Source organism: Ambystoma mexicanum, chromosome 10 (genome assembly GCF_040938575.1).
Source record: "Ambystoma mexicanum isolate Mex_15411 chromosome 10, UKY_AmexF1_1, whole genome shotgun sequence".
In the NCBI taxonomy this organism is placed as follows: Eukaryota; Metazoa; Chordata; class Amphibia; order Caudata; family Ambystomatidae; genus Ambystoma; species Ambystoma mexicanum.
The window spans coordinates 216,976,069-216,997,489 of record NC_090932.1 but is presented as its reverse complement, the minus strand read 5'-3'; positions in this window follow the sequence as shown (position 1 = coordinate 216,997,489).

The window sequence follows — 21,421 nt, the reverse complement described above, 5'->3', positions numbered from 1 at the left end:
AGTAGCCAGTTTTGCATCCCCACAGTTTGTTCTGTGCTTTCCTGATAACCATATTGAACACATTGTGTTTGTAGAACATTCTCACTGCTTATGTACAAAGAGAGATATCTTCTGAGTATCTAGGTGTACAATATACGACTAACCAGATCCACAGCAATGCAATATGAATTGATTCATATTGGAACTAGTTTATGCTGCAAAAATATTCATTGTTGAACATCTCTTTTTTCTAAAGCACCTGAACCTTATGAAAAGGGCACACACAAACAAGGATAGTGTTTCACATGCACAGGTTTATCACCCTCTTTCAAATTGAATGCTCTTAAATTCACTCACACCTCCCTTCTTGTTGGCACAATAACTTTACCACCTTTGATTTTACAAATTCTCCAACATTTACAACCTTCTCCAGAGACTGTGATGAAAGTGGCGGTCACTCATTCTCAATCCCTTTTTGTAGAGGAATGTTTGTGTTCCTATATTTCTTCAATCTGATAATACTCCGACCAGCTGCATTCATTAAAGATCAATGTTACATTAATGTCAAAGGACATTTGTACCTCAGACTAACAACACTGGAGTGGTCCCCTGGCGCTCTGGTGGATCTGAAAAGGAAAGGGGGTGGGGGGAGTTAGGAAGACCGAGCGGCAAAAGTGCAAGAGAGCAGTTGATGTGCTGTTGACCGCTTAGTTCGGTTAACACTGTTCGCTGAGCTAAGGTGTGTTTTCAGTTGGTAGCCATTGTGTTCTGTTGTGTGAGGCTATGTGTGATTTCTTTTGTTGTTGCGGTGTAGTGAAGTACATGTTGTTTGGTTTGCTTTAGAGGTGTGGTTGTGTTTGGTTAGAGTTTGAGAGGTGTTTGCACAATTGGGAGATTTTAGTGGGGCTGGTTAGTGGCATCGTTATCTAGATGTGATGCATGCTAATTTTCACAATTCTTTCCCGATCTGGGGCTTACTGATTTCAAAATTCTTTCTAAATGTGGCGTGTGAAAAACTCCACATTTCTGTCTAGATGTAATGCAAGCTCATATTCAATAATCCTGTCTAGATGTGATGCAAGCTAATATTCACATTTCTATCCAAATGTGACACTGGCTAATATTCAACAATCCTGTCTAGATGCGACGTGAGCTAATATTCAACAATCCTCTCTAGATATGTCGCAAGCTAATATACAACAATCCTCTCTAGATGTGTTGCAAGCTAATATTCAACAATCCTGTCTAGATGTGACACAAACTAATATTCACAGTTCTGCTGGAGTGGGTAGCACAGTTGGGGTACAGTTCATCTATACGTGCAATGGTCAAAATAAAACATATATTCTACTGCAAGACCTTTGATTTTCACTCAAGTATAAACTATATCACCATTATGTTGCAAGAAGGCACTTATTTGAACGATATATTTTGACTGCATATTTTCTACAATTGTGGCTTCTTTCTATCGTTATTCATCCCCATTGTTTATGCCTGATTTTCTTTTCATAAAATAATCTGTGAACTTGATTTTCTAATCTGGGTAATATTCTAGCATCAATTTATGGTGGCCTAATGGCATACCTATTAAGCAATCTTTCTTCTACTTTTCCTCAATCAAACATGTCTTATAGCCGCCACATGCTTTCCAATTTGGGGTTCCTTTAAAAATGGTATGCTGCCAGATCTACATTTGTGGTTTATGGTCTATTTTTTCTTGCAATCAGTAGGTCTATGGGGCAGCCTGCTAAACAATGTTGCATAGACCAATCTGCTGCCATTTTCTTCACTATACTCAGTATTACACGTATTTAGAGATAGTTTGAGGTGTGTCTTACAGATAAGAGACAGTCAATGAAGTACTAACCCGTGTACATTCTAGAAGTAGATTAAGGTCCCCTAACCAATCCTCCCACTCATATGTTTTATGGTTTTCTGCCTCGGATGACATCACAGATGGTGCATATTGTAGTATAAGACCTCTGTGTAGTCATAATTGTGTGTGAGTGTGCAAGCATTTGTCTGGTGTTTACCAGTTGACCCTGCTTCATTAAACTGAGAAAAAAGTAGTACTTTGCCATATTATTTGAGTCTGTCTGGTTATTTGGTCTGAGATCTGTATTGGTAATTCCATCTAGCACAAGAGAAACTTCAAGGTGCTAGAGCACAATCATGTGTTGCTTTTACATTTAGGGCAGTTTGTTCATTCAACTCATCACCTATTAAGCGAGAATATTAGCATACTTACTCACATGATCCTTTACAGTTTATAGGTGCTTATCCAGTCCTGTTTTTTTCTGTGAATTCTGGGGCATGTAGTTGGCTGTTCCCATTACAACACTCTGACTCCAAGCCCCAGAATGCCACGCGGAAACCAGGACTGGATAAGCACCTACAGAATGGAATGGGTCATGTTGACAACTATGTATTAGTTGATCTACTTGAACTCATTCTTTCTTTAGCTCACAGTAATCTCTCGCGAGCAAAAATTACAAAAACACTTTAAAAAATACGTTTTTTTTTCTCTCAAATATTTCATTGTTTTGATTGTTTATCCCAACAAGTTTTGACTAATGGGTCGTTGAAACGATTTGGCATTACCAAGTCTTCTTCAGGGGAACAAACATTACCAGAACATATACTATTCATGCAACACTGAATGGCAAGCAATTGAAGCACGTGCCAGCCAAGTGTGATCTGGCTAGCACCCCCATAAATGTTCATCAGCGTTGTCAGGATCTTATGTGAACTATCTCTGAATAAGAACATACCATCACACTGTCTAATATAACACTGAAGTGTTAGTTGCATCAACGTATCGCTGCTAGACAGTGTTTTAGCACAGGAAGGACAATCACTGCAGAATGTATTTACTGCACATTTTTTATCAAATTTCTATTGCAAAATGCAGGGCAGGTTTCTGAGACAATAAGGGATGGGGACAGGGTAGCGGTCGGGTAGGCAATGGGTGGGGACCTGTGGTTTCCCCTGAATTGTGTAGCTTAAACATCAGTAAAACATATTGCCATCTCATGGTAAGAAGCATTCTGCAGAAATATTTATAACACTGTCTTGTATAGCAAATGTCTGACCATATTATATCACATGACACTTACAAAAGAAGCATTCTCCAACTTGTGGTGGTATTTAAAACGGTGATGTGAGTTAAACATGACAATGCACGTTTGTTCTGCCTAAAAGTGCCACTGTTCCATGATAATCCCCTCCCTGTTGCTTTCATGGTATCCAAGACCAACCACCTAACACATAATCTTCCACCGGTTTGGCTGTGATCTTTTCCCCCTAACTTTGTGTTAGCAGTGTTTACATTATCCCACACATAGGATAGATGATTCTATTTATTGCATTTTAGAATGGTATTTTATAAGCACATGTATTTTCCACTGGATATTCATGTATTCACACACTGCGGGATTAGTGAGAAGCAGCAAGATATGTATATACCACATTGGAAATGACCACATACATGTGGTACACATCAAGCTGGTGTGATCATTGAGTGATGTGGGATGTTTTTATCCATGCATCCGAGCCCTACCTCAAAACTGTGCAGTACTGACATGGAAAACATCATGATGGCCAGAGCTTCCCAGAAAATGCACAGGGAAGTGCATGAAGAATAGGCTGCCACTCATTTTTGCCGATGTTATGGGCACAGAAGGGCACTGCCTAAAACAACCATTGGACTACCCACACAGTAGTCTGAAACCATTGGGAATGGCAATGCTGATTGCCAAAAGCAACCTAGAATTGTGGGGAATTCATTTTCTTAAATCCCAAAAATGTTTGCATTACCAGTACTCACCACTATCAGAAAGCCGGTGGTTTAAAACAACACCAGACATTTGTGTAAAACTGAATAGATGAACCCAAAGCAGGCCAAAGAAAGACTTACTGAGAGGTGGATACAATGTAAAGTTATATTCTGAGATGACTTGAAGGTTTTTAACAAGACTGTCTGAGCTGTGGATTTCAGCAGTTTAAGTAAATTTGGACTGAAGACACTAAAAATCTAAATGTTTAAAAGAAATGAGTGACCTACTTTTGAGTGTCACATAGGTTGCAATTGTTTAAATGTCATAGTTTTAAACTTAGAATCAGCATTCTCGCTGCATATGTAAAATGGTTAGTTTTATTTGAATGCAGAAAACTGGGTAACTAAAAGTGACATTAGCTGGGGCCTGGCTTAAGGAACTGAATTCTGCCCACCAGCTACCCCCGACAGGAGTTGAGACTTGCACAACAGCTGTGTTCCCAGGCCGAGCTGCCTTTTGCTGTTCCCACCCAAAAGGGATATGGCACTTCTCTGATTGAATTACCAAGGGACTGCTAGAGACTAAACATAGGACCCAGGCAGAGGGTTTATTGAAGTGGCCATGAATGGCTTCCTCTTGAACAATGGGCCTTCCAGGGCCCAGGCAGATGGTTTATTGCAGGGGTAATAAAAATGGCTTCCTCTTGGCAGAAACTGGGAGGGGGAGAACCTGGAGACAGAGGCTGAGCTTGAAGAAAGTGGAAAGACTGGTTTCTGTACCATGTGACCTGAAAAGACACACCCCTGTAGCCAGAATATGGTCTTAGAAAAAGATGAATAACTCATAGTACGGACTTGTCATAATTATTTAAATGATACCATAATTCTTTTGATTTTTCTGCCCACATTTTAAGAGGTTTTTAGAACCGGTGGCATGATCTGGGGGCAAACTAGCAGTTAAGAGGGTATTACTTAAAATGTATGCATGTTAAAAATCTGATATTTCATCAATTAATGCCTGCATGCCTTGCACACTTTTGGGTAAATTTGAGTAAGAATCTGATATTGGTAACTTGACCAAAAAGTGAAATATGTTGCCATTTCTGAATGCAAGCTCCCAGGAAGAGCAGATTTGGACAGGGTATACCTCCTGTGATCTGTGATGGGTGCATGTAATTTTAAACAAATGTGTACCTGTGCAAATATGTCTTTTGATCAAATATAGATTGTGTGTAAAGTTGACAGGGGTGGGTTCTCTGTATCATAAACAGACCTCATCATGATGACACTTCATTTCATTCCCCCAATCAAGGGGAAGAGGAGGAAGTGGCCAATGACAAGTGGAGAGGGGTAGGGCCTAGGAAGCTAGCCTTTCCACCCACTTTCAAAACACATAAAAGCAGACAGTCAGGACAGATAGGGACATTCAATTCCATCTGCTGCGGGACGCTCTGCCGGGAAAATCCATACTTTACCTCCATCAACCTCCAGAGAGCCAACATAGAGACTTCAATCTATCCACCTTCAGAGACCAAGACTTTACTTCAGAATTTGTAGCAGAGAGGTCAACTACAAGCTAAATCCCTCTTTAGCAGGCCTCAAATCATTGCCATTATCACAGCCAGGCGAGCTGTTTGAATTCTTTGCAAGAACTCTTGCCATTTGCCAGAGAGCAGTGTTGTATCCAGAGAGAGACCAGCTGAACCGGAGACCGCTGTATCCGGACCCACAGACCTGATCAGAACCAGAGACCCAGACAAGACCAGCAGAGTAGAGCTGACCCCGACGCTGTGCACAGAGACCGTCCGTGGCGAGTGAAGAAAACCTGACCAGATCCGTGGCGAGGCCCATTTATTTCAAAAATATATTGTGAGTACCTAGCAGAACTTAGTTAAAATAATATAATTCAATCTATTTTAATCTAACCAGAACTGTCTCCTAACTGTCACCTGTCATTTCCAAAGCTGTCACCTGTCATTTCTAGTTGCTAGCTGTCACTTGTCACTTTGAACTTTAAAATTTCAAATCTGAAAAACAACCTTTACCATATCGCTCATATCTCCGTGACCGATTGTCTTAGAGACTTGCAGTAACTTTCCTCTGAAAGCTGGGAATCTTGCCTTTTCAAAGAACCTAGAACCGCATTCCTATTCCATACACTTTTGCCGCAATCGCGAAAAACGCACTCGCGAATTTGCCGCGATTTGCAAATTTCTCCACGTGTGAAAACAGCAGTTTTCTTGCTTTCATTTGCCAAAAATTCGTTTAACCTGCTAGTTACTCCTAGATCCTTGCTAAAGTGAGCCTGAACTCATCCCAAGTATATTTCACTCACCCTGAACCTCCTAAAGGGAATTAAAACCATTTTCAGAATATTCCTCACTTCATTGCCAGCACATATAAAAGCATTTTGGGCCTGTGTCTCAAACTTCAGTAGTCTAAGCTTGCTGGGGTGAACGGAATTACATTTGATTGCATTTCTGAGAACTGTGTGCTTCCTTCCATTTCCTTGCATTGCATAAACGGGGGAGTGGATTGCCAGAGAAAAGTGATTACATTGTTTTGGTGAAATCATATTGAGTATTTTCTGTACTGCATTTTCATTCAACATTGCATCCATCTGAACTTATATAAAGCATTCTCTACCACCTTATTCTTCTGTTCCTATTCACAAGTGTGCTAGTGCCAGACTATCCATTATTGATTACTGCTCAGATTCAGTGTGATATTCAATTATTAATTTATTATAAAGCGTGAGATATATATATATATTGTTTAAATTATCAAATAAACCTTTAAACTTGCAAAACAGAACTACTTCTTGGCTCAGTGGGGTCAGGGGGATTCCAAGAGAGGGGTGTTATATAGGGGTAGTCATCCAGAACGCATGAACTGGACATAAAGATATATCAATAAGGGTTTTCATTCAGTATTCTAGACTAGGCGTTGACTTAGCTGTAGTGTTGAATTGAATCCTCTTACAAATTGGGGGCTCGGGCCGGACGTTTGGGTTAGATCTATCACTTGTGCAGATTAATACAGTGTGCCAGCTGACCAGATACACATATCCGGTTGGATCACCACGCTTTATTACGCTGTAAAGCACTCCTCAAAGGAACGCTCTAAGGAAAAGGTCTGTTTTGCAAAAATAAAATACAAACTTCTGTAAGTCAGGACAGAGACCAATCTCTAGAATGACGACCTTAGTAGACATGAAAATAGCCAGATAGCACTTCTTACATAAGTTATTTGTGAGAGGTGAGTGGACTCACCAGGACCTCATGGTCTGGTTGCAGGCCAACACGCAACAGGTCACGGAAACAGGGTCAGATATATGAAGAGATCAGGGTCCCTTACATGTGGCCCTGAGTGAACTATACATGGCTCCTAAAGCTAAGGATGAACAAGACAAGATGGTTAGGATAGCGGCATACCTGTACCTATATATGGGAGGCATGCAGGATAAATGTACTGAAAGCCAAGATCTGGCGAATAAGCGACAGATGGCGTTAGAGAAGGTCCAATCTGACCTGGTCTCTTCTGAGCAGAGGCTGCAGGGGAGCCAGGAGTCAGAAAATGAGAGTAGACAGCACATCATTAAAATAAAGAAGGATATGGACATCCTGCAACAGGAAAAGGCTGACCAGGATACCAGATTTCTGGCCTTGCAGAAGGAGTACCAAGAAGGTTTGGACTCCCTACTGCAGAGCCAGAAAAAGCTGGAGCAACAGTTAGACTTCAATAGGGTATGTGCTGAGAAGGTAGTCACCCTGCAAAGCCACCTAGATAGGGAGAAGGCAGAGAGCAATAAACTGATTCTGAAAGACCTGGATACCCAGGCAGAGTTTGATCAGGAGCGCCAGAAAGCTGGTGCCTCCCAAAGGCAAAGGGACGACCTGGCGGCACAGATGCAGGCTCTTAGTCAGGAAAGGGATACCTTAGGCCAGGAAGTCTGCCACTTAAAAAGGAAAATGGAAGAAAATCACCTGGCCCTCCAGGGACTGGGTGACCTCCAAAAAGAACACCATAACTTGTTAGAGCACACCAGGAAGGTGGAGGATGCTCTGGCAAGAAAGGAGCAGGCCAATAGGGACACAGCTCAGGAGGTAACCCTCCTGCAGCAAAGACTGGCCCAGTGCTCCAGGACCAATCAGGAAACGCAGAGAGAGAATGAGGCTCTCTGCCAGCACAATGATAGGCTCCAACAACAGGTAGCGATGCAAGGGAGACTGATAGAGTCTAGTAAGGCCTTAACTGAGGAACTGAAGGCAAAGGCTCTTGCATTGCAACAGGGAGCAGGGGCGGATAGAGACCAAGTTCGCTGGGAAAGGGAAACTCCTGAGCATAACCTCAGGAGCCCTAGTACCAGAGGCCTTTATCTCTCTCACTCCCTGGACTCTGCCACCCCCATGTCCCCTGGCGCACATGAGCACCGGGCCACAGGGATGGCAGATTACTATCCAGCCAGAAGCATGGGGCTCATAGGCCAGTACCTCCCAGGAATGGATGGGCGGGCATCCGGGTATGGGCACCCAAGCACAGTGCAATTTAGTGGGGAACCCCAGGAGAGTAGGCCCATTAAGGGCATCCTGAAAACCTCTGCCCAGTTAGGTCAGTGGGGGGGGTACCCATCAAATCCTGGCAGCAAAGAGGAATCTGAAGACTCCTCTGAACGGTACAGGACACAGGAGACCAGGTCCCCACATTCTGCCAGCCATTCCCAGGCTCGCAGAATCCGGGAAAACCTGGAAGATCAGACAGGAACCTCTGGGAGCAGTGCCTCTGAGTCAGAGGACGAATGGACAAGGGTTACCCGAACCAAAAAGGCCAATAAGGCAAAAAGGGCCTTGATTAAGGACCCATTGAAACAGATTAAGGCAATCAGGAGTGTCATCACGCCTTATCATAAGAACGCCAAGTACTCTGTTTGGGAACACTTGGAGCTCTATGAGCAAATGATGGAGACTTTTCATTTGAAGGACAGCCAAAGCTGTATCCAATATGTAAAGTGGACATTCTCCCCAGAGTACTCCTGTTTCTTTGCCGGGCTGGAGGACCAAAATCATTCCAGGTGGTCCACCTATAGGGCGGCCATATTAAAACATTTTTCTGTTCACAGAAATCCCCAAGAGGCTCGCAAGGCAGCCTACAATTTGCAGTGTGGGGAGGATCAGGCCCCGCAAGAGTTTGTGCAGGAGTTAAAGCGTGCTTTTGCACAGACCACAAGAAGGGTGCGCACGGATAGCAGAGAATTTATTAATACGTTTTTCCATGCCTTGCCCAAATACATAATGACCCAGCTCATGAGGGATTTTCACGAGAAAAGATCTTTAGACTGGGTCATTGAACAGGCGACCCGGATCTATGAGGTGCAGAAGCCAATAGAAAATAAAAATAATGCGCCCAAAAACCCCAAAGCCAACAACACCCCTGCTGCTGCCAAGGTGGCAGAGGTAAAGGTCACCCCCGTTTTAGAGTTGGAGATGGGGGGGCCTAAAAACCTACCGGCACCTAATAATGCTAGGCCCAGAAGGTCCTCGGGCCAGTCACAGACAGGGAGCCAAGGAGGCAGCCCGACAAATGGGGTCCCTCGCTCTCCTGATTATGTAAGTCCCTGTTACAAGGGAAATCGACCCATCCTGGGTTATGTGTGGACTCCTCCAGCCCAAGGGGGGGGGATCCAGCCAAGCACCTAACCTAGGGAACTTCCCTCCTAACTTCCCACCGGAGGGCAGAAATTCTCCAAATCCTGGGCAGAACTTTTTCCCCAGGTATCCACCCAACTTCCAGCCCCAAAATCCTCCACCCTTCTTTCCCCGATTCCCTGAGCCCAGACAACCGGATCCGGGAGAGGGGAGGCCAAGGGTGGAGGGGTATCCAAATCTTCCCAACCAGGGGTACTACCAAAGAAGGGATAGCTACCCTTCCCAGGATCAGCCCATGGGAGAAAACAGGGCCCCGTATCAGCCTGAGCGGGTTTCCCAGTTAGAGCGGCAGGTTCAAAACATGGCGCGGGATCTGGGTCACATACTGAGGGCTCAGCAGAACCCTCAGATCGGCATGCCGGCGCAGAACGCACCCAACTCTGGACCTGGTGCTCCAGAACAATGACGGGGGCAGCACCCCGATAACTCACCGGTTCCCAGGGAGGAGGCACAAGGGGAAGGGGGGTGTAAAGCCTTGGAGGAACCTTCCTTCCTCACTTGTAAACAGCCCCTGGAAACCCAGGAACCGGAAACAAAATCTCTTGCCCCTGAAAGTCTGCCTCCTAAGGAGCAGAGGGGGGGTAGGAGAAACAAAAGACCCAAACAGACTCAGTTTGAGGAGGAGGTACAGATCTTCCAATTTGAGGTAGAGGGATCCTCAGAGGATCCTGGGAAAAGGATCTTCTCCTTCAGAGAGGGGGGAACTCCTCCCAAAGAAAAGTGGGTCCCTAGGGATGCAAATCCAGACTGGGGAGATGTGGAGACTGAGCTACCGCCGCCCACCATCTCATCCCAGAACCAACAGCAAGAAAATCCCCTGGTTCAAACCCATCCTGGTGACTGCCTCCAAAAAGGGGGGGGGGCGGCCCAGAACCGGAGCCAGGGGAACCCACAATGGCTCTGATCTCCAGTTGCCAACTTTTTCTTTCAGATTCCCAAGGCTCTCCACAGAATTCTGCCCAAATCTCTTCTCTAGCAATGTCCAAAACCAGAAAGTTAGCCCACCAGTTGTCCAAAAATGTGCATTATCTGTGCCCCCTTGAGGAGAAGGAGGGAAGATATTATGCCCCGGTACAAGTACAGGGGCAGGGTACGATTTCAGAGCTGGTGGACACGGGATCTCAAGCTACCCTTCTGTCCAGAAGGGCCTTTGATGAACTGAATGCAGGAAGGGGAGGGAATTACCAAATTCCTCTCACCTCACTTCCTGGACAACTCCAGAACTTTGACGGGAAGGAAATTCCCGTCGAGGGGACGGCAGATTTGGACATTAAAATTGGGCGACACAAGTTGAAACACCCGGTCATAGTTGTGACTCCAGAGGGCACCCCTTGTTTACTAGGGAATGACCTCCTGAGAAGGTTGTCACCCCTAATAGATTGCGTAAACAAGGTCCTCTGGACCCAGACTAGCCGACCCATAAAATTAAAACAGAGTGTCAACCATGTTAGTTTAAACGGTACATGCCACATGGTTGAACAAAAATCTGACCAAGTAGAATTCCACTTCCAGAACAACCAAATTCCAGACGTGACAATAATAGCAGTAGGACAACAGACTGGTGATGGGGGGTCCTCTCTATTTCTGAAAATCAACCTCACTTCCAGTTTAAGGTGGTATTCCACACTGGAAGGAAACACCCTGAAATTCTTTACTAATCCACAACCAGAAACTCCCACTCCTATAGTCCAGAAAGATGTGAAATCAGCTCAGAGCCTGGCTGATATTCAGCAAATTGGAGAGCAGTTGTTCATCCCTGTCCAATTAAATGATGGGAAGGACTCTGTTCTCGCTCGAGTGTGTGTGAACAACAGTAAGAGCTTCATCAGCGAAGCCATGTTCCGCCAACTCCCAAAAGATCCAGCCATTCCCACATTCAAACTGATAGACAAATGGGAAATGGACCTGGAAGCACCTAATTCCAAACAGCTCCTGCCAAGCAGGTGTATGCTCAAAATCTCCATTGGCAACAAGAGCATAGTCCATAATTGTTGGGTCGTGCGAGACGTCACTGCCGCCTTTTACTTAGGCAGTGACATTCTCAATCGCTTTGCCATTAGTTTGGACATAATAAACTTCAAAGCTTGGTCCCGATTAGCGGATAATCCCATGGGCTTTGATGATCCGGAAAAAGCATTTAGGTCAGCTCAATTGCTACCTTATGCAGTTGAAATTCAGATTAAAGAGGAAGTCACCATCCCAGAAAGGACACGACAATTCTCCCTGGAAGTGAAAGTTAAAAGAGGACAACATTTGCAAAACCCTGATGCTTATATACATCTAAATGCTTCTCTCCAACAGCAAGGGTTGGGGGTAAACCCAACTCCATTAGTCAACATAGAACATGACACCATTCTAATAGAGGTGGATAACAGCGACTTAAAGAGTATTACTCTAGCCGCAGGCACCATTATTGGAATGGCGGTTGATGACCGACATTTTTCCATCGATTTAGGTAATGAACTGTTAGGACCAATCCCCAAGGACTGTTTTGACAGTGACAGTGAGGACAATACAACACCAGACAGGATTTTTACCCGGCATGGGGGGAACTTCCTGGTGTACACTTCTTGCCCTTATGGTAAGGAAGATGTGACTTGTGACTTCAGGGGGGGTGAGGTGATTTTCCAGGTCCATGAGGGCTGTCTTTCCCACCTGAAGCCTCCGGTCCAAATCAGCACTCTGACCAGGGACTTCTCCACCCAGCTGGAGGAGGCCACGGAGATAGCCAAACCAGAAGTCTTTCCAGGCTTCAGGCAGATGGTGGAAGAGAGAGTCAACCTAGCTGATGCCTGTGTGACTCTGGAACAAAAGCAAAAGTTGAAACAAGTTTTCTTGGATTTCCAAGATCTCTTTGCGGTAGACTCATATGACTGTGGTCGCACTGACATCCACACAACAACAATCCCCAGGGACCCTGGCATGACTCCTGTGTTTGTGAAGCAATATCGCTTGCCTCTCGCATCAATGGAGTCCCTTACTGAAATAACTAAGAACCTTGAGTCCCGGGGAATAATCCGTCCAGTCCACAGCACCTTCAATAATCCGGTGCTGGGAATATTGAAGCCAAACGGCCAGTGGAGACTCTGCGCCGACCTCAGGGAGCTCAACAAACGGGTCCATACTTCCCGATGGCCTCTGCCCTACATTGACCAAGGGCTGGCCCAGATCCAGGGGTCACAGGTATTCACTGCAATAGACCTGACCAATGGATACTGGACTGTGCCTGTCAGTAGGGAGGACCAATACAATCTGGCTTTTACCTTTGGGGGCCAGCAATACACATGGACCCGGACTCCCTTCGGATACCTCAACTCCGGCAATGAATTCAACATTTTCCTACATAAGGCCATGCCCGACCTGGGTGCGAGGGGTAACCTGGCTTATGTAGATGATGTCCTCATCAAAAGTTCAGCTGTGGAGGAACAAATAGCGGAGATCCGTTATGTTCTGATGCAGTTGAGGGCCGCCGGAGCAAAACTTTCCTTTCAGAAAGCACAGTGGTGTAGAACCCGTGTTAATTTCTTGGGGCATGGGATTACTCCTCAGGGTCTCTGTCCCGAGGAAAAGAAAGTGGAAGCACTTCAGAAACTGAAAGACCCCACAACTCTGCGGGAACTAAGGAGCCTGCTTGGACTGACTAATTACAGCAGAAAGTTCATTGAGGGCTACGCAGAGATCACCAGACCCCTGATTCATCTCTTGAAGTGGGGGGGGTCAAGTGGGAATGGGGTCCAGAACAAGCCGAGGCAGTAAGACAACTCAAAAGAAGCCTCTCACAAGCACCCTGCCTAGCTTACCCTGTCAGAAACAAGGAGTTCTTCCTGGAGACGGGGTTCTCTAATACGTGCTTGACGGCAGTATTATACCAAAAGCATGACAAGGTCAATAAAGTAATCTCCTATGCGAGCAAAACTTTATCCTCTGTGGAGGAAAAATTCAACGATTGTGAGAAGGCACTCCTGGCAACGGTGTGGGCATTGAAGAATTACCGCCCGTTTATCCAGGGGGAACACATCATAGTGGAGACTCCACAACAGCCTCTGCAATATCTCCAAAGCGACAGAATCCGGGCCAGAAATGTGAGTAATTCCCGAATTACTTCCTGGATTCTGTCAATGCAAGGCTTTCCTGTGGAGGTCAGATATGGCCAAAATAAGAAGAGTCCCCTCGCGCAAGGTCTGGCTGACTTGCATGATTGTGCCAGAGAAAACTGTCTCGAGGACGAAAGTCTAAAAATAAAGGACAACATGGAGGCATACCTTAATTCCCCCCACAAAGTCTTTGAAGAAGACAAGTGTGAGGGAATGCCCACTGTGTATGTGGATGGATGCTCTTACCATGTTGACAACGACGGGGGGGAGAAAGAACTGGTGGCCGGCGTAGGGAATGCATGGGTGAATGAGTCCCTAGAACCCTCCGCTGGATACAAAATTGGTCCCCGAAGTAGTCAGGTGGCAGAATTGATGGCTGTGCATCAGGCCATCCTCACTGCTGTCCAGCATCAACTCCACGAACTGGTCATAATCACAGATTCGGATTATGTACGGAACGTGTTCGTGGAGCACCTGGTTAATTGGCAAACCAGAGGCATGTTATGTGCTAATAACAAACCCTTGAAACATGGGAAGTTGATCCAAAATATTGATGATCTGGTCACCTCGAATGAGATGACCATCTATTGGAAGAAGATCAAGGGTCATTTCAAAATAGAGGGACCAGACAAAACTGGAAATGACTTAGCTGATCAGCTGGCCAAAACCGGGGCCATCCAAGGGGATCTAATTGAGATTGAGTCCCTGTTGGGGGAAATCCAGGTCACTGCTATCACTAGGTCCCAGACAAATGCTCACAACGACCTTTCAATTGCACAATGGAGTAAGGAGACCCCTGATGCTGATTTGATTACAGCTCAGAAGGGGGATCCAATTATTGGTAAGTTTTACCAACACCTTGAGGACCCTGAGAACTTTCCCCTGACGGATACCGATTACACTGGGAAAGAGGACGTAAGAGTGTTGATGAAATGTCCAAAAATGTTCCGAATCCAAGACGGTTTGCTGGTAAGGAAATCCAAAGCTGGCCACGATCAGTGGGTGGTTCCTACCTCATTCCGAAGCCTGATGTTAAGTCACGCCCATGATGCGGCCACCGCCGGTCATAGGGGGTTTCACACAACACTGGAAATCTTAAGAGAGGTTGCATACTGGCCACACGTGGGGCAGGACCTTGACCAATACTTGAAGGGGTGTCTTGTGTGTGCACAATTTCAGCCATCATCCCTCACGCACCGTGCACCCCTCCAAAAGAGGGGGATGACACTGCCATGGTCAGATTTGCAAATCGACTTTGTAGGCCCCGTGATTCGCTCTGCTAGGGGGAATAAGTACATGTTGACTGTGACATGCTTGTTTACCAAGTGGGTGGAATGTCTCCCAGCCCCAAATTGCAAGGCAGAAACTGCAGCTGCCCTGATGATTAACCACATCTTTTCCCGTTTCGGTCTACCTCAAAGGATTGAGTCAGACAGGGGTAGCCACTTCACCAGTGAAGTAATGACAAAGATGTGGGAGATACTGGGGGTCAAGAGAAAGCTACACATTGCTTACAGGCCAGCTTCTTCTGGGGCAGTAGAGAGATATAACCGAACCATTGTGAGCATACTAAAAAAGTTTGTGGCAGATTCTGGGCCAAGTTGGGATATCCGATTACCTCTGGTCCTAATGGCCATCAGATCTACCCCTTCATCTGCAACCAAAATGTCACCATTTGAGTTGATGACTGGACGCAAGATGGTGCTTCCTCAGCATTTGCTCTACAGGACCCAAGAGCAGACCCTAATAAATGCCTCCACAACTCATGAGTATGTGGAGAATTTAAGGAAACACCTTCAACATGCTTTTGCTTATGCTCAACGGAATCTAGAAAGATCAGCTGATAGCATGAAGACCCACTATGACCTGAAGACTTCCAGGAAGGAATATCAGGTGGGGGACTGGGTCTATCTATACAACTTCCAAAGAAACCAGGCAAAACAGCGAACATTTTTGCCTACATGGAAGGGACCCTTTGAGATTATAGACAAAATCTCCCCTGTGGCCTACAAGATCCGCATCCCCAAAGGCGGTTTGGCAGAGGGGGAAGACAAGTGGGTCCACATAAACCAGTTGAAGTGTTGCCATCCCAGGCACACTCTGCAACAACTGGAGGAATCCTCTGGAATCCTAGAGGGTACTGTCTCAGATTAATTCAGTTCTAACTTATATCCTACATATTGCCTATCAAATTCTGAGTTTATCAATGTGGGTGTTTTCGTTTTTGAATGCAAAAAGAAATGTGCATGTCCATATGTTTTGACTATAAATTTATATGCCACCCCACTATATCAATGGTGGGGGAAAAATGTCTATGAATAGGTATTGCCGCTCTTCCTTTGTCGTCCTAGGAGAAAGAAAACCTCGAGACTGGCCAAGGAGGACGATCCGGAGACCGGGAGCAGAGACGCGGGGGGCCCAGTGTACCGCCCAATATTCCCATCAGGACCGGCGAGGAGAACCGATCGATCAGTACCGGATGGAGGAAAAGATGCTGAACTGTGCCATCTATTGGAAGAAGATGAGGAAACATCCCAGGTCTTGCGAGTCCCATCAGTGAAACAGAATGGCCATCGCAAGAGGGGGGCTTGTGGGATGTTTTTATCCATGCATCCGAGCCCTCCCTCAAAACTGTGCAGTACTGACATGGAAAACATCATGATGGCCAGAGCTTCCCAGAAAATGCACAGGGAAGTGCATGAAGAATAGGCTGCCACTCATTTTTGCCGATGTTATGGGCACAGAAGGGCACTGCCTAAAACCACCATTGGACTACCCACACAGTAGTCTGAAACCATTGGGAATGGCAATGCTGATTGCCAAAAGCAACCTAGAATTGTGGGGAATTCATTTTCTTAAATCCCAAAAATGTTTGCATTACCAGTACTCACCACTATCAGAAAGCCGGCGGTTTAAAACAACACCAGACATTTGTGTAAAACTGAATAGATTAACCCAAAGCAGGCCAAAGAAAGACTTACTGAGAGGTGGATACAATGTAAAGTTATATTCTGAAGTGACTTGAAGGTTTATAACAAGACTAGCTGAGCTGTGGATTTCAGCAGTTTAAGTAAATTTGGACTGAAAGACACTAAAAACCTAAATGTTTAAAAGAAATGAGTGACCTACTTTTGAGTGTCACATAGATTGCAATTGTTTAAATGTCATAGTTTTAAACTTAGAATCAGCATTCTAGCTGCATATGTAAAATGGTTAGTTTTATTTGAATGCAGAAAACTGGGTAACTAAAAGTGACATTAGCTGGGGCCTGGCTTAAGGAACTGAATTCTGCCCACCAGCTACCCCCGACAGGAGTTGAGACTTGCACAACAGCTGTGTTCCCAGGCCGAGCTGCCTTTTGCTGTTCCCACCCAAAAGGGATATGACACTTCTCTGATTGAATTACCAAGGGACTGCTAGAGACTAAACATAGGACCCAGGCAGAGGGTTTATTGAAGTGGCCATAAATGGCTTCCTCTTGAACAATGGGCCTTCCAGGGCCCAGGCAGATGGTTTATTATAGGGGTAATAAAAATGGCTTCCTCTTGGCAGAAACTGGGAGGGGGAGAAACTGGAGACAGAGGCTGAGCTTGAAGAAAGTGGAAAGACTGGTTCTGTACCATGTGACCTGAAAAGACACACCCCTGTAGCCAGAATATGGTCTTAGAAAAAGATGAATAACTCATAGTACGGACTTGTCATAATTATTTAAATGATACCATAATTCTTGTGATTTTTCTGCCCACATTTTAAGAGGTTTTTAGAACCGGTGGCATGATCTGGGGGCAAACTAGCAGTTAAGAGGGTATTACTTAAAATGTATGCATGTTAAAAATCTGATACTTCATCAATTAATGCCTGCATGCCTTGCACACATTTGGGTAAATTTGAGTAAGAATCTGATATTGGTAACTTGACCAAAAAGTGAAATATGTTGCCATTTCTGAATGCAAGCTCCCAGGAAGAGCAGATTTGGACAGGGTATACCTCCTGTGATCTGTGATGGGTGCATGTAATTTTAAACAAATGTGTACCTGTGCAAATATGTCTTTTGATCAAATATAGATTGTGTGTAAAGTTGACAGGGGTGGGTTCTCTGTATCATAAACAGACCTCATCATTATGACACTTCATTTCATTCCCCCAATCAAGGGGAAGAGGAGGAAGTGGCCAATGACAAGTGGAGAGGGGTAGGGCCTAGGAAGCTAGCCTTTCCACCCACTTTCAAAACACATAAAAGCAGACAGTCAGGACAGATAGGGACATTCAATTCCATCTGCTGCGGGACGCTCTGCCGGGAAAATCCATACTTTACCTCCATCAACCTCCAGAGAGCCAACATAGAGACTTCAATCTATCCACCTTCAGAGACCAATACTTTACTTCAGAATTTGTAGCAGAGAGGTCAACTACAAGCTAAATCCCTCTTTAGCAGGCCTCAAATCATTGCCATTATCACAGCCAGGCGAGCTGTTTGAATTCTTTGCAAGAACTCTTGCCATTTGCCAGAGAGCAGTGTTGTATCCAGAGAGAGACCAGCTGAACCGGAGACCGCTGTATCCGGACCCACAGACCTGATCAGAACCAGAGACCCAGACCAGACCAGCAGAGTAGAGCTGACCCCGACGCTGTGTGCAGAGACCGTCCGTGGCGAGTGAAGAAAACCTGACCAGATCCGTGGCGAGGTCCATTTATTTCAAAAATATATTGTGAGTACCTAGCAGAACTGTGCAAAACCAATCTCTTAGTTAAAATAATATAATTCAATCTATTTTAATCTAACCAGAACTGTCTCTTGTCACCTGTCATTTGCAAAGCTGTCACCTGTCATTTCTAGTTGCTAGCTGTCACTTGTCACTTTGAACTTTAAAATTTCAAATCTGAAAAATGACCTTTACCATATAGCTCATATCTCCGTGACCGTTTGTCTTAGAGACTTGCAGTAACTTTCTTCTGAAAGCTGGGAATCTTGGCTTTTCAATGAACCTAGAACCGCATTCCTATTCCATACACCTTTGCCGCAATAGCAAAAAACGCACTCGCGAATTTGCCGCGATTTGCAAATTTCTCCACGTGTGAAAAACAGCAGTTTTCTTGCTTTCATTTGCCAAAAATTCGTTTAACCTGCTAGTTACTCCTAGATCCTTGCTAAAGTGAGCCTGAACTCATCCCAAGTATATTTCACTCACCCTGAACCTCCTAAAGGGAATTAAAACCATTTTCAGCATATTCCTCACTTCATTGCCAGCACATATAAAAGAATTTTGGGCCTGTGTCTCAAACTTCTGTAGTCTAAGCTTGCTGGGGTGAACGGAATTACATTTGATTGCATTTCTGAGAACTGTGTGCTTTCCTTCCATTTCCTTGCATTGCATAAAGGGGGGAGTGGATTGCCAGAGAAAAGTGATTACATTGTTTTGGTGAAATCATATTGAGTATTTTCTGTACTGCATTTTCATTCAACATTGCATCCATCTGAACTTATATAAAGCATTCTCTACCACCTTATTCTTCTGTTCCTATTCACAAGTGTGCTAGTGCCAGACTATCCATTATTGATTACTGCTCAGATTCAGTGTGATATTCAATTATTAATTTATTATAAAGCGTGAGATATATATATATTGTTTAAATTATCAAATAAACCTTTAAACTTGCAAAACAGAACTACTTCTTGGCTCAGTGGGATCAGGGGGATTGCAAGAGAGGGGTGTTATATAGGGGTAGTCATCCAGAACGCATGAACTGGACATAAAGATATATCAATAAGGGTTTTCATTCAGTATTCTAGACTAGGCGTTGACTTAGCTGTAGTGTTGAATTGAATCCTCTTACAGTGAGGGGAATCTTTCTGTGGCAAAGAGTGGCCAAATGGTCCTTCAAGGTTTCATCTTGCCTTGCCTCTAAGCAAAGTGAGGTTCTATTAATGAAGGTACCTGCAGATTATTTGAGGTACCTATTTTGCAACATCAGTTGTTTGCATCTCACCTGAATGTTCATAAAAAATGAAAGAACAGACAATGGGTCTCCTTATGAATTTATCAGTAAGTGGAAATAATGGGGTTAATGGAATGACCACAACTTTTGGGAAATTAAAGGTTCTTGAAAATGGGTGGTCATTTTGCCATTTGAAATAGCCGATTGAAATTAGCACCAGTGGAATTGCCATTGAAAGCTGTCAGTAATTGTAAATTCCATCAGGGTAATTAGCACCTGAAGTAAAAATTATTAAGATATTGAAGGTTGAAATACTGTTGACGTACTGCCAAAAATAGCTCATTCAGCCAAAAATATGGCACTGTTATCTCCACACAAAGGATGGAGGTAAATACTTCCAGGTGATGGAAATGAAGCCACGGGTGCACCCAATTGCCCCCTGAAAGGATATGTACAGCCCAAACCATCCCCAAATACAATTCCGAAGACCATGCAACCACTATCAGTAGCAAAACAAAAGCACCCGGACCTCCTGTACATTGCACTGCAGAGGCATGTCCAGCAGCATCACAGAGTGCAATCATCACAAAAGCAGAGGAGACGCTTTGCAAGGAGTGGGTCCACTCCTAGGGTGGGCCATCACCTTGGACACACACCTATGGCCATCTAGCAATAGTCCACCACCGTAATACAGAGATCAAAGCTCTCCCTGACACAGGCAAACAAGCAGGATCAACAAAAGACCAACTTTACACCACCACCGTTGAGGTTTGTTTTGGTACTGCACTTATTTTGCCACATGCAACCTTAAACACACCGAGTGCATGCTGCATGGCATGTCACAGTCCACATTTTCAATTGTGCTTTCTCAGGAGCTGGACATGCTCATGCAGCATGCACAGAAGCACATCTCCCTGCCCACCAACACTGCACAGGTAAATGTGACAAAGGCACATTTCTATGCAGCTGCTCACTACTCCAATCCCATTGCAGCTCGAGAATGTAGTCATGGCACATTGGTGGATCCCCAGGTGTCAGAAGAGGTGGATCACAAGAGGAAACAACAGCATTCCATAAACCTATAGGTGGATGCAGGCCTCACTATGAACTGACATGAAGCATGCGGCCCAAATAAAAAAAAAAGAAGTCTGGCAGGAGGTCGCACAGAGGGTGTCGGCAGTGGGAGCCACCCCAAGGAGTGTGCGTGACTGTAGGAAGCGGTGGGATGACCTCCGCCTTAGGGTGACGAAGATCCTGGCAGAGAACAGGAGGGCCGCAATGGCGACAGGCGGGGGGTCCACACTCCCCAGTGAAGTTGACGGCATGGGAGGAGACCGCCAGTACCTTCATTGACCCTGAATCCATCGAGGGATTTGGAGACCAGGAGGCGGGCGCCGCATCATCCACAGAAGAAGGTGAGTGACCCATCACATCCATGTAGGCTAAACCATGATGTGCCATAAGTGATTTGGAAGTGAGACTAGGCAAGGCAATGCATGTCCCAGGCCCACATCAATATATCCAATCAAGAATGTGTGGCACACCCTGCAACACACGCATGCTGAGTGCCAATCCCAATGCCAACACAAGTGCTACATGACTCAACCGTGCCCAGGGAACTCACCACAGAGACACCATACCAATGCCATGCCACCAGCCATGCATTAATTGCCTACATGCCCCCTCAGAACACCAAATGCCACACCCAGAAATAATTTGATGCATGAATGTATGAACATATCGCAGCACAATACATCATAGCTGCCATGTGACACCATCACTGATGACCTGCATCTCTTCTATCCCCCAGGCACCGATGAGGAAGATGGAATGCAGGACAGGGGTGCAAGTTCATCCACTGCACGGCAAGGGACCAGGGCCACCGCCACCCCCCAGCCCAAGAAACTGCCCAGAGCAACAGACATTGTGCC